Genomic DNA, 14473 nt, shown 5'->3' on the forward strand with positions numbered 1-14473 from the left:
GCTCCTCAATAGGAATCCGCAGGTGTAAAACCACAGGTGGAATCTGCACAAAAACCAGGGTAAATCCACCAGTAATCCGCAGTGTGGTTTACCTGCGGATTTTGCAAAAACACTGCGGAAAAATCCGCACACCAATCCGCAACGCGTGACATAGCCTAAGACCACTCAAAAGCAGACCACCTGAACTATGGAATTTTTCAGCTGCGCCCTTTATGGGCCAGGTGCTACATCTACAAGGGCCAATAGTTGGGTAGCACAGGACTGGGTCTGTTAGACAATATGCCGTCAGGGAGTGGTCAGTCATATGACAAATACATACATTGATTAAAAAAAATAAATCAGAAGCTAACAAGAGTGACAAAATCTGAATGCGTTACAGAATAATCACAGATTTCACCCCATTACCGGAGAAACAGGGGAAATGTGAAGGGAAAAATTTGCTAAATAGATTTCGCTGCACATGTTTAAGGCAGTTTATATTATGATAAAATCTCAACTAAAATGCTGCTACTTTATTACGCAGCATATCTGCCACGTGTGAACAAACCTTAAATTGGAGATATACCACCTATGTAAAAGAGTAGTGCTGCCCAAGTGTATTGTGCTTGAACAATATGTTAGAGTACCCGCAGCTGCAGGTCCTCCGGCTGTTAGACAGGAACACCACATGCAGGGGACTGCCTAACAACTGCGAAGCATGCAGCCACGGGGACTCGAACATAGCATTTTATTTGAGGACACCCAAGACACTCTGATAACACCCAACCATGCTCAGAGAACACCTTATCCGAGCACGTTCACTCTACACTAGTAAAGAACAGAATCTGTCAGCAAGATTTCACCCCCAAACGAATTATACCGGTATGTAGTTCTTTCAAAGACAAGTCCAGCAATACCTTTACATGGCCAATCCATTGCTCCATTACTGAGAACTCAAGTGTTTGAATGGATATGCCAATCAGTCTGAAGATCTATTGGAACTCTGAAACCACTGTTACTCCAGCTCTATTCCCGGCTTAGCACCACCTCCTACTCAACTGACAGGCTCTAAGATCAGGCAAAGGAGCTGTCTGTCAAGCAGAAGGAGGCGGTACTGGGCGGGAAGAGAGCTGGAGTGACAGAGGCATCAGAACTTCAGTCTCATTTGTGTATCGATTTAGACGCTGATTTCTGAGTAACGGAGGAGCAGACTGAACATGTAAAGGTATAGCTGGACTGGTCTTTGAAATATTTGAAAGTACTACCTGCGCATATAGTTTGGGGAGTGAAATCCTGCTGACAAATTCAGCCAAGAGATTGTGTGCGACTTTAGAAGGATAATAGGAAATCAAGTGTTGGCCACAAATTATCAAGATACTCTGAAGGTTTTCAAAACTTGATGCCCATTTGTCAAAGCTATATTGGATGCTTTCCCTCTACATAACCATAAGCTTAGTTCATCTAGCTGTATGGGGATTGATCATCATACTTAACGTGATGCTTAACATTTTTGGCGGGCAATTTAACACCTGCCAAAAGGGGGGGAAAAAAAAAATACTAGAAGGGATTTTAACCATCAATATGGCTTCCTAAACAAACCGCTGCATGCAGGAAAACTGCATGTCTTGGCTATCTGCTCAGGAATACAAGTAGCAGCACAGATTGGGACTCTTCTCTGCAATCAGCACACGGTCCCTTATGACTTGGATTCTGGAGACATTGCCCAAGCATTCCTAGTAACCAGTCTAACATACAATAATACGGTGTGGAGACCGGGTAAAAAGCCTTAACAGTATTTGATGTTCCTGCATTTTAATCAGATTATTGCAAAAAAATAAGTTTTAAATTTGGAGTAAAACTTATGAATAATGAAGAAAAAACCTGTTCAGCTAGTGGCAGTACAAGAGGGAAATATATCAAGTTTCCTAACATCTGCAGGTAATGTATTACCAAATGTAAGTTTTGAAAAAAAAAAAATGAATATCAACTAAGCAATTTCTGTAGGACCCACAAAAACGAGGAATAATAAATACCAATTTAATTTGCCAATCTATTTTAATACAGTTATTAGAATTGATATTGTACAAATAAATACTGCATATATTTTCTAATTAAAAAGACTAAGTAAAAACTATGTGCTGGTGTAATGGTATGTGCAGACGGTGGCTTTTTCAGGAAGATTCGAAGCAACATATGAACTGCAATGTCAAAATGACTTGCTGTGCACATGTTCAATCTTCATGAGCCTTTTAAGAGCTTTAAAATTGTGAAGCGGCTAATAGAAATTACCTAATCGTCTGATCTTTCTTCAGACAACGTCTGCTTGAAGGCAACTCAATAGTTTACATATAACAAAACAAAACAAAAAAAAAGCGGCAATGCCGCTACTGCCAACACTGCCGCAAGCCCAGACCAGAAAATGCCAAATTCGACACTTCAGGAGAAACCCCGTGTTTTCTTGAAGTAACTTTTGCTTCACAAATGCAATGGACACTCCAGCGTAAAAAAAAAATCATGTGCACATGTCCTAAGGGAGAAAGTCTTCACTGCCCACTGTACAAGGCGACGCATCCATGAGCAACATGTATTAAAAATATTCCTTTAATGGTTCAATTAATATCCATGAGGATATATCAAACCAGTTCTCTAAGAACTAGTGAAACCAGTGGAACTTTGACATTTTTCCATCCCAAAAAACTGCCAACATGGAATATGTGCAATTGACCAATGTTTAAAAAAAAAAAAAATCACTTAATAAAAGACAATCTATAAATGCATATGATGCAAATCATGCAATTCCTTTGGTTTTTCCCACTGCGATCATCTTAAATATTAGTACATAAGACACAATACATTTTATTTAGTAGTCTTGTATACAACTTCGGTTTTAATTAAAATAAGCCAGGTTTAAAAACAAAAAAAAAGTTTAAAAAAAACACTTTAAAGACAATAAGACCACATCTACTGACAAGTGTGGAAATTCGAGATGTGGAAGACAGAAGGGTTTTCACATGCTCGTGAGGATCTGTTCCCTTGCTCCTATATACATACACAATGTGCTGCAAGAAACATTACATTTACCTGTTAATTATACAAAAGTTGCATGCTTAGCGCTCACTTACACAACCAGACTGTACAGACAATATGCTCGCACAATTTCCTACTTGCCCTGCACATATTTTATAAGTTAAAGTGGATTTTTAGAACATTGTACTCAGTACCTACACAATTAGAAGCAGTAGCCATGCAAGCCAGGATTGCAATATATAAAAATCTCTCTCGCGCTATTTATATATATATATATCCCGCAAAAAAGCTAATTTCAGTACTTAGTATTATATACAGTTGCAGTAAATGTGCCCTTCTTTTTACCCTGAGAGATCATGCATTTATTCCCTTTCCAAATGAACTGATAAAGCTTTAAGAAAAATAAGAAGGGAAAGGGCACAATCAAACAAGATGGCTGAGGTCCTTTTCTTTAGTACTAGGAAGTGCACATCACTAGGAAACCCAATGGTTATACACAGTGTCATCTTCAGATTTTACGGTCAAGTCCATTTTCTTCTAGAACTCAGACCTAAAATAAAAACAAACATAAAAAAGTTAAAGACCTTAAAAAGAATGGGACTATGCAAACTACTAATGCTCCAGCATGACTGTGTAGTTCTTAAGACAGCAGGTTGCTTTACATCTGCGGTCTACAGACGGCGCACTACGTCAGAGTCCCGAGCTGGTGACATCAGCGTGCCGCACTGGGCCGGTGACATCAGCGTGCCGCACTGGGCCGGTGACATCAGCGTGCCGCACTGGGCCGGTGACATCAGCGTGCCGCACTGGGCCGGTGACATCAGCGTGCCGCACTGGGCCGGTGACATCAGAGTGCCGCACTGGGCCGGTGACATCCTGTGCGTTGAACCTGTGCTTTGCAAGAACACTCATCAGGATCCTGGATTAGGTGAGTATGTTTTTTATTTTAACTAAAACTTGTGATGTGACATGGGGCCATCAAAAAATGGGGGAGGGGCCCCTTATACATTATAGGGTCTACAGTGGGGGGCACAGTCTGGAGGCCTTTATACTGTTCAGGTACTAATCTGGGGGCCATGATCTAGAGTGGCAGCTAATGTGGGGGCTATTATACAGGTTGGGGTCTATTGTGGTGGCCCTCAAATTGTAGGAACTACTGTGGAGGTCATTATAAAGTGGGAGGCCACCAAAGTGTGGGGACTACTGAAAGGTCTATCATATAGTGTAAGCTCCATTTTACAGTGTAGGAGCCAATGTAGAGTCATTATAGAGTTTGGGGACTACTCTGGGAGCTGTCATACAGTGTGGGGGCCATCATACAGTGGGCACTACTGTGAGCCATTATATAGAGTGGGGGCCATTATACAATGTGAGGACTACTGTGGGGGTCATTACAATAGGATTTGAGGGAGCAGTGACAACATCATACTGTGTTTAGGGGCACTGTGGGCCCTACACTGTGAATAGGGGAGCTGGGAGTCCATGTTATAATGTCATGAGAGCTCTGTGTTAACCATACTGTGTATAGGGGAGCTGGCAGTCCATGTTATAATGTGAGGAGAGCTCTGGGTCAACCATATTGTGCATAGGGGAGCTGTACTTGGGGGGACTCAGAGGACATTATTAAATGTTAACTGGGCACTTAAGAAGCATTATTGTTATAGTGGCACTTTGGGTATTGGGACGTCAATGGGGCACATAGAGAGCATTATTACTTTCTAAGAGGAAAATGTGACCACCATTTTCTAGGGCACATAAACAGGGTATTACCATTTCCTAGGGGGCAATTTTACCATCTAGAGGGCACAAAAAAAGCATTTTACGTTGCAACGGCCACAGTGGTGGGCATTAAGAGGAGCAATATTATTGTACCACACAGCAAGTCAAGTAATAAGGTGACATACAGCAGGATGAGTAGTTTTTGGAGGTTGGGAATAGATGGGGACAGACTGAATATGTGAAAAGTCAAATCTCTGCAGATGAGTCGTGGCTGGAGAAGTGATAATGTCGGTCTGGGCCAGATGGAAAAGACGGAAAAAGTGAACAACGTCATCAGAAAGGACATCAGCTGTAAGTCATCCAATACATAAAATGTGTTGTAATCACTTGTATGGTCTGCAGGACTTGTATCTACCACTATATGGAGGTAATATTAGTTCTGGTCTTGGTATAGAGATGTATAGCTGTAACCAGGGCCAACTCAGAAGTTTGGCTACCAGTTTGTGTAGTCACTTTGTCAATGGCTCGCACAACTTGTTAAATTATTACAATAGTTAGCAATTTGAGGAACTATTTGATCAAGTAATCTAATTTAAAGTGTCCATGTATGCATACTTAAGGGCACTGCATTTTTAGGTCAGTGTGCTTTTGTACTACAGTCATGGCCCATTTTCACCGGCAGATTTTATTTCATTTGTTAAGGAGGCACTGGCTAACCTCTTCAAAGCATAGATTATTATTCATGTGATGTGCAATCTAGGTTATTTTTATCGCTAACATGTACATATTCGAGATGAGTAAATCTTTCAAGATTCGAATTTGACAGATTGTTTGATTTTGGCAAGGAAATTTAAAGCGCATCAAAGTTAATGTTCCTTTTTTCTGATGTGGGGTCTTTCCAGACTCTAATGCATAATCTAGTTATAAAGTTATAATACACATATTAATACAATGTCATTAATATAAATAATCAATGCAATGGTCAACTGTACTCTCCACTGCATCCTTCTCTCTGCCTGCCCTATTGCTCGACATCTTCCTTCATCTTTTTTCACACTGTGCTTCTGGCACAGAGGAGGTCTTTGATGTCACTGCACAGAAAGTGACATGTTACAAAGCGTGCCGTGGCATCAGAGTTCTTCTCAACTCAGGAAGCCCCAGTGCAGAGTGGAGGAAGACAAAGGACAGATGAGCTGCAAACAGACTTAGTTTTATTTTTTGTGATTAACCTTTTACCTGGCCCTTCCCAACTTAGCAAAATGGAGTCCTGAATTTCTATGAAATTAACTGCAAAAAAATCAGATTCAGGAGAATCCAAATGTTAATGTTTTAAAAACAAACGTTTTCTTGCAGGTCATTACCATCAAATTTATTCTTGTAAAAGGAAACATCATTGAAAACAATTAAATAAGAGAGAAATAAGAATTCCATTCTATTCACAACACAATGGCAAAAATGCTGATCAGCCAGTTCACCAAAACATATAAATAATAGCACCTGGCTGACATTACCGTTTACAAGTAGGCTGGAGTAACTACTTAAAGGGAAGCCAGCATCAGAAAGTAACCTACTGTTTAAGGGTACGTTCACACAGGACTTTTTTGCTGCTTTTTTTTGCTGCTTTTTTTTATGCTAATTTTCAGCTGCTTTTTACAGTACCAGTAAAGCCTATGAGATTTCAGAAATCTCATGCACACACGTTGGTTTTTTGTTTGATCAGTATTTTCTGCTTTGCTGCTTTTTTTGGACATAGGGCATGTCACTTCTTTCAGCGTTTTTGCTGCGTTTTTTCACCCATTGACTTGAATGGGTGATGAAAAAAACGCTGCAAAAACGCATGTAGCATTATTTGCTGCGTTTTTTGTGCAGAAAATCATGGCCAGCAGGAAGGGATCTCACAGCCAAGAGCTTAGGGGTGTGGTTAGTGAGGTGTGAAGAGCCATTGTGAGCCATTGTGAGGTGTCCTGATTGTGATCTATTGTGAGGGAGTTCCTGGTAGTAAGGTGTGAAGAGGCATTGTGAGGTGTGAAGAGCCATTGTGAGGTGTCCTAGCAGGTGAAAATTGGCTTAAAAAAAAACTGCAGCAAAAATCTGCAGCAAAAAACTGCAGCAAAAATCTGCAGCAAAAAAGTCCTGTGTGAACGTACCCAAAAAACGCACCAAATACGCACCAAAAAAACGCACCTAAATTAGCATAAAAAAAAGCAGCAAAAAAAAGCAGCAAAAAAGTCCTGTGTGAACGTACCCTTATAAATCAGGTTTTTTGGGTTATGCTTATATTTTTTGCTTTTATAGTCAGTACCGTGCAAAGGTTTTAGGCAGGTGTGGAAAGATGCTGCAAGGTAAGAATACTTTCAAAAATAGAAGTGTTTGCATTTTGTTAATTGTTAAAAAGAAACAAAGTGAATGAACAAAACAGCATTGGAATGTTAAATCTTCTAGACACACTTCCACAAAGTATTTGAAAGAATTTGGCAGTGAGGTTGTTCTAAACATTTTAGAGAACTAACCACAGATCTATGGATGTAGGAATTGTGTAAATCCTTCTGTCTCTTCATGTAATCCCACATAGGCTCGATAATGTTCAGATTAGGGCTTTGGAGGGGCCATATTATCACTGCCAGGACTCCTTGATCTTCTCTATGATGAGGATGGTCCTTAATGACATTGGATGCATGTTTGGGGGTTTTATCCTGTTGCAGAATTAATTTGGAGCGAATGAGATGCCTCCCTTATGGTACTGCATGATGGATAATTATTTCCCAGCAATGAGGTCACCAAGAATGGACAATTGTTGAGTACTGTAGTTGTTGTACTGCAGTTGTTGAGCAGTAGTTACTCAAGGAAAAACAGTACATAAAATGAAAGACATCTGATTTCATAAGGTAGTAAGCATGAAGATGTCCAGCAGTGCCATCAGCTTAGAACTAGTAGCAGCCAGTCAGTGGGGCCCAGCTATACCCACGTACTGGCCAGAAATGGTCTTCATGGAAGAATTGCAGCCAAAACCCATAACTTCAACATAAAAAAACAAGACCAAGTGACTCAACTATGGACTAAACTTAGGAAGTGGGGTTCAATTATCAAAAATGGAACAAATTGTATATAAAATTAAAAGTTAAGCACAAGATTGAAATAAGATCCTACAAAAGTATTGTGCAGTGAGGACAAAATAATGAAATATGTATAAAAAAAATTACTTGAAATATATAATAGATAAAATAATGATGAACCGCTGAAATAAACGGAGCACGTTTGATGAATATCTTAATATATACTTACCTTGTAATGTCTTCACATCCTGTTCCATCCAGATGTGTCCGGATCCCTGAATTCCAAGCGGCGGAAGTTCACCGACCTCCATATTGGGACACCCAAGTGATGGGTGTCTCAATATGGAAACTACTAGTAATACCAGCCTCTTGCACGGTACCACCAGTGGAACACCGTCGCACACACACACACACACACACACTGTATATGCCGTACCTAACACTAACACACACACACACAGTATACATCGTACGCAGCCTCAGAGGAAGCCGGTCACATTAAAGGGGTTTTCCAAAGAACGAAAGTTCATTGTAAAAATTGTCTGTGTCTGACTGTGTACAGAACATACCACATCTCCTTGGCAGGGGAGGAAGCAAAAGACAATACCAGCATTACAGCAGGGGATCACAGAGGATTTCTTTTGTCATGTAAAATATTTCACTGACTGTTTTTAAACAATATTTTTACCTCACAAAATGTATCCTCTGATCTCCTGCTGTAATGTCAGTATTACACAGGTCAAAGAAAAGATGACATGAGAGGAGAAAACAGCAGATGGGGGAGAGAGAAAGCGCACAGGGTAAGAAAGACAGAGCACAGGGGGGAGACAGCTCAAACAGGACAGCACATGAGGGGAGAACACAGCACAAGAAGGAGAAACAGCAGACAAGGGGGATAGCACATGGGGTAGACAGGTCAAAGAAGAGAGCACAGATGGGAGAAGTCAGCACATGGGGAAAGACAGAGTGGATAGGTGGGTGAGCACATGGGGGGAGAGATTCTCAACGCTGCAAAGCCTGCCCCCTCGTGACACTACGCCCTTCCGATGCGGTAGCATCGGGCCTCCATCTAGTTTTAACATAAGATTCAAATAGAACAAAATAATCCGATAAAAAAAGCAACAATAATCAAAAGAAATATCATGCCAATATACAATTTTTCTTTAAATACCGTGTATATATATATGGCTAAATGATTCCTTTGAACATATATGTATAATTCATATAGCACCTAAATGGAGACATACTGTAAGTGACAAAAATCCCTGATGAAGGCTAGCACCGAAACGCGCGTAGGGACCTGGCAGCACGTTTGTTTTAGGTAAACTATGCCAATGGATTAACTGTTTATCTGTTTTTCATAGTAGCACCTTATTTGTATGCACTGCAGCACTTTCCACATCTATTTTACTTCCAGTGGGTTATATATTTCAGCACATTGTCAACTTTTGTGGCAGACATTTTTTGTTGCATAGACGTTTGGTTATGCTTATACTCTTTTTATGCACTATTTTGCATTAATTTCTTTGCACTTAATCACTTTATTGCATATCACTGCTGCACACAGCATATATTTTTTTATTTGATATTTTAGTAAATGAACACCACAGGGATTTTTGTCACTTACGCCTCCATTTAGGTGCTATATGATTATACATATATGTTTAAAGGAATCCCTTAGCTGTATGTATATGTAATAATTTTATATATATATATATATATATATATATATATATATATATATATATATATATATATATATATATATATATATATATATATATATATATATATACACACACACACACACTCACCGGCCACTTTATTAGGTACACCATGCTAGTAACGGGTTGGACCCCCTTTTGCCTTCAGAACTGCCTCAATTCTTCGTGGCATAGATTCAACAAGGTGCTGGAAGCATTCCTCAGAGATTTTGGTCCATATTGACATGATGGCATCACACAGTTGCCGCAGATTTGTCGGCTGCACATCCCAAAGATGCTCCATACAAGGCAGAATGGATCCATGCTTTCATGTTGTTTACGCCAAATTCTGACCCTACCATCCGAATGTCGCAGCAGAAATCGAGACTCATCAGACCAAGCAACGTTTTTCCAATCTTCTACTGTCCAATTTCGATGAGCTTGTACAAATTGTAGCCTCAGTTTCCTGTTCTTAGCTGAAAGGAGTGGTACCCGGTGTGGTCTTCTGCTGCTGTAGCCCATCTGCCTCAAAGTTCGACGCACTGTGCGTTCAGAGATGCTCTTAGGCCTACCTTGGTTGTAACGGGTGGCGATTTGAGTCACTGTTGCCTTTCTATCAGCTCGAACCAGTCTGCCCATTCTCCTCTGACCTCTGGCAACAACAAGGCATTTCCGCCCACAGAACTGCCGCTCACTGGATTTTTTTTCTTTTTCGGACCATTCTCAGTAAACCCTAGAGATGGTTGTGCGTGAAAATCCCAGTAGATGAGCAGTTTCTGAAATACTCACACCAGCCCTTCTGGCACCAACAACCATGCCACGTTCAAAGGCACTCAAATCACCTTTCTTCCCCATACTGATGCTCGGTTTGAACTGCAGGAGATTGTCTTGACCATGTCTACATGCCTAAATGCACTGAGTTGCCGCCATGTGATTGGCTGATTAGAAATTAAGTGTTAACAAGAAGTTGGACAGGTGTACCTAATAAAGTGGCCAGTGAGTGTATATATATATATATATATATATATTTTATACACACACACACATATATACACACACTAGATGGTGGCCCGATTCTACCGCATCGGGTATTCTAGAATATGTATGCGTAGTATATTGCACAGCCCACACAGTATATTGCACAGCCACGCAGTACATTGCGCAGCCCACGCAGTACATTGCGCAGCCCACGCAGTACATTGCGCAGCCCACGCAGTACATTGCGCAGCCCACGCAGTACATTGCATGTCCACGTAGTATATTGCCCAGTCACGTAGTATTTTGCCCAGTCACGTAGTATAATGCTTCATGCAGTTATGGCCCCATAGATGCCCCATATAATGCTCCATGCAGTTCTTTATGGCCCCATAGATGCCCCATATAATGCTCCCTGCAGTTCTTTATGGCCCCATAGATGCCCCATATAATGCTCCATGCAGTTCTTTATGGCCCCATATAATGCCCCATATATTGCTCCATGCAGTTCTTTATGGCCCCATATAATGCCCCATATATTGCTCCATGCAGTTATGGCCCCATAGATGCTCTATATAATGCTCCATGCAGTTATGGCCCCATAGATGGCCCATATAATGCTCCATGCAGTTATGGCCCCATAGATGCCCCATATAATGCTCCATGCAGTTCTTTATGGCCCCATATAATGCCCCATATATTGCTCCATGCAGTTATGGCCCCATAGATGCTCTATATAATGCTCCATGCAGTTATGGCCCCATAGATGGCCCATATAATGCTCCATGCAGTTATGGCCCCATAGATGCCCCATATAATGCTCCATGCAGTTCTTTATGGCCCCATATAATGCCCCATATATTGCTCCATGCAGTTATGGCCCCATAGATGCTCTATATAATGCTCCATGCAGTTATGGCCCCATAGATGGCCCATATAATGCTCCATGCAGTTATGGCCCCATAGATGCCCCATGTAATGCTCCATGCAGTTCTTTATGGCCCCATAGAAGCTCCATACAGCATTGTGCCACATGTAATGCTGCTGCTGAGGCAATAAAAACAAAATATCACATACTCACCTCTCGTCGCTGCTCTTCAGCGTCCCGTCTCTCCGCACTGACTGTTCAGGCAGAGGGCGGCGCAGTTATATACTGCGTGGGCTGTGCTATATACTATGTGCCCTGTGTTATATACTGCGTGGCCTGTGTTATATACTGCGTGGCTGCTATATACTGCGTGGGCTGTGTTATATAGTAAGTGGGCTGTGTTATATATAGTGCGTGGCCTGTATTAACGCATCTGGTATTCTAGAATATGTATGTATGTATATAGCAGCCACATAGTATATAGCACAGGCCACGTACTATTTGTCTGCTATATACTACATGCCTCCTATATACTAAGTATATAACACTGCCCATGTAGTATATAGCACAGCCCTGTAGTATATCACACACCTCACGTAGTATATAACACTGCCCATGTAGTATAGCACAGCCCCTGCAGTATATCACAAAGCCCACGTAGTATATAACACTGCCCATGTGGTATATAGCACAGCCCCCGCAGTATGTCACACAGCCCACGCAGTATATAACACTGGCCACGTAGTATATAGCAGCCCCTGCAGTATATCACACAGCCTACACAGTATTTAGCAGTGTGGGCACCATATCCCTGTCGCTGATTGTTCGCAGCCGGCCACGTAGTATATAGCGTAGTATTCTAGAATATGTATGTAGTTTATTTATGAAGATTGAAGAATAATGCAATAATGGGTAAAATATATTTATTATCATTAAATTTTATTAGTCATAGAACTTAATACAATTGAATGAAATTATGAAACAGGTCATCAAAATATATAAACCACATTACATGAACTGTAACTGTATTTAAATAAATCGGACAAAAGAAGGACATTGACACTATAATATATTTATTAACAATATCAAGCCAAAATATTTTTGTACACCACATTTCTTGTGAATACCTTTTGACTACTTATAAGCAACTTTCCTTGTAAAGGGGTAGGAAGAACTTGCACCTTGACGTTGGATCTCATTTTAACTCTTGAAAATGCAACGTAGAGTTGTCCATGACCAAAAACGGGCTGGGGTAGATATATGCCAACACGGTGTAGAGTTTGACCTTGTGACTTGTTTATTGTCATGGCAAAAGCTGGTTTTATTGGAAACTGTCGACACCGAAACCTAAATGGAAGACCCGTGTCTGAAGGACAGAAATCAATGCATGGAATGAACACTTCATCTCCTTTTGCTGATCCAGTGATCACTCTTGCTTGAATGACGTGAGAATAGAGTTCAGTAACAATAAGGCGAGTTCCATTACATAGACCATTTTTCGTATTTAGATTCCGCAGCAACATTATGATTGTTCCAACTTTCAGTTGAAGTCTGTGGGATGGCATTCCTGATGGCGTAAGACTATTTAAAAATTCAACTGGATAATGCTCTCGTTCATCTTCATTGTCTACATCCACTGAATCATCAGTTTTATACAACATATACTCACCAGGCATTCTATCCATCACCTGGGAATTTAGCAGAGCCACGTCATCATTCTTGGGACAGAGAATTGCACGAGAAGAGGCCCTCTCAACACTCCTTTGGTCGTTCACATCAATTTCAATGCATTGTCCAAAAAGATCAGTAACGATGCAGCCAGTGCACAACATGTCTTCTGGTATTCTGGTCTTATGCGATATGCGGCAGCAAATGGGCTTATTTTTTGTAAATGTACAGCAATTTGGTTAATCAGTTCAGCATCACACTTTTCGTTTTCTTTTAGGTTCATCCTTTGTTCTGTAGCCTCATTTGTATCAATGATGTATAATTGTGCAAATTTTGGTGGTTGTCCTATTTCTGGGTGAAGTGTTCCAGTGCGGTGGTAGATCTGGCTGTGAATTTTAAAACAATACGGTCTGAATCCAGGGGGCGGTGCAATGTTGGCACCGAATGAAGCAAACGCATGAGAACTGTTGATGCTTCTGATATTTTCCATGAAATTTCTACTGTGTTGATGCATTCCTTTCATTAACTGCTAAAACAGATCTGAGTAGTGAGGTCTCGGTAGCATATAGCATAACTTTTCCTTTTTGGCAGAATTGAGTAAACTGATTGTCAGATGGTTTTTCATCAATGAAATTCAGAGAGTCGCATTTAGAGCAAACTGCATTCATATTCCCACAGTAGTGTTCATGAATTGTACTTTCATTGTCTGTTACGTAATGTGCAAGTTGTTGAATATTGTCCTGGTCGTGCCTTAGTTGGTAGAGCATTCGTTTTTTATGAATTTGGCGATCATGTTGTTCCTGTCGTACAACAGTTTGCTGTGGTGTCTCCGGTTGGCGACAGTGTCTGTGAGATTCCGCATCCTGGGCTTGTCTAGCAGCAGTTTGTTGTGGTGTCTCCTGTTCCCGATGTTGTCGTTTTCTTGCTGCTGCTGCTTTTCTGTCATCCTCATTGGCGTATTTTCGTTTACGACCCATTCTAAGATAGAAACACAGGGAGATGCCGCCCATACAGGGAGACGCAGGCACACACCCTACACAATGGCGGCACTTGACAGCAGTGGAGGACAATGATGATTCCAGAATTCGCGGCAGACTGTGCCCGTCGCTGATTGGTCGAGGCCGGCTGGCCTCGACCAATCAGCAAGGCGGGATTTCCGAGACAGACAGACAATTAGACCCTTAGACAACACAATGGCGGCACTTGACAGCAGTGGAGGACAATGCCCGTCGCTGATTGGTCGTGGCCGGCTGGCATCGACCAATCAGAGACTGTGCCCGTACATATACATACATACACACGTACATATACACACACACAGTATATAGGCATGATATATTCCTTTTGATTATTGTGGCTTCTTTACCGGATTATTTTGTTCTATTTCGATCCGTTTATTTCAGCTGTTTATCATTTTATTATTTATTATATATATTTCAAATAACATTTTTTTAAATATATTTCATTATTTTGTCTTCACT

General features: G+C 40.9%; 1 protein-coding gene and 1 long non-coding RNA gene across 3 annotated transcripts in view; one reads left to right on the forward strand and one right to left on the reverse strand.

The window, feature by feature from the left end:
- Positions 1-6768, forward strand: part of LOC143816108 (uncharacterized) — a 92133-nt gene extending 85365 nt beyond the window's left edge. Inside the window, exons 2-3 of the long non-coding RNA XR_013223889.1 lie at positions 6655-6684; positions 6749-6768. This is a non-coding gene — a long non-coding RNA (uncharacterized LOC143816108). The remainder of the gene's footprint in view (positions 1-6654; positions 6685-6748) is intronic.
- LUZP1 (leucine zipper protein 1) overlaps positions 2821-14473 on the reverse strand; it is a 133494-nt gene continuing 121841 nt past the window's right edge. For both annotated transcript variants that reach the window (XM_077296096.1, XM_077296097.1), the window contains one exon: positions 2821-3556. The gene's annotated coding sequence lies outside the window, so the exon portion shown is untranslated. The remainder of the gene's footprint in view (positions 3557-14473) is intronic.

Source organism: Ranitomeya variabilis, chromosome 3, assembly GCF_051348905.1.
Source record: "Ranitomeya variabilis isolate aRanVar5 chromosome 3, aRanVar5.hap1, whole genome shotgun sequence".
Classification (NCBI taxonomy): Eukaryota; Metazoa; Chordata; class Amphibia; order Anura; family Dendrobatidae; genus Ranitomeya; species Ranitomeya variabilis.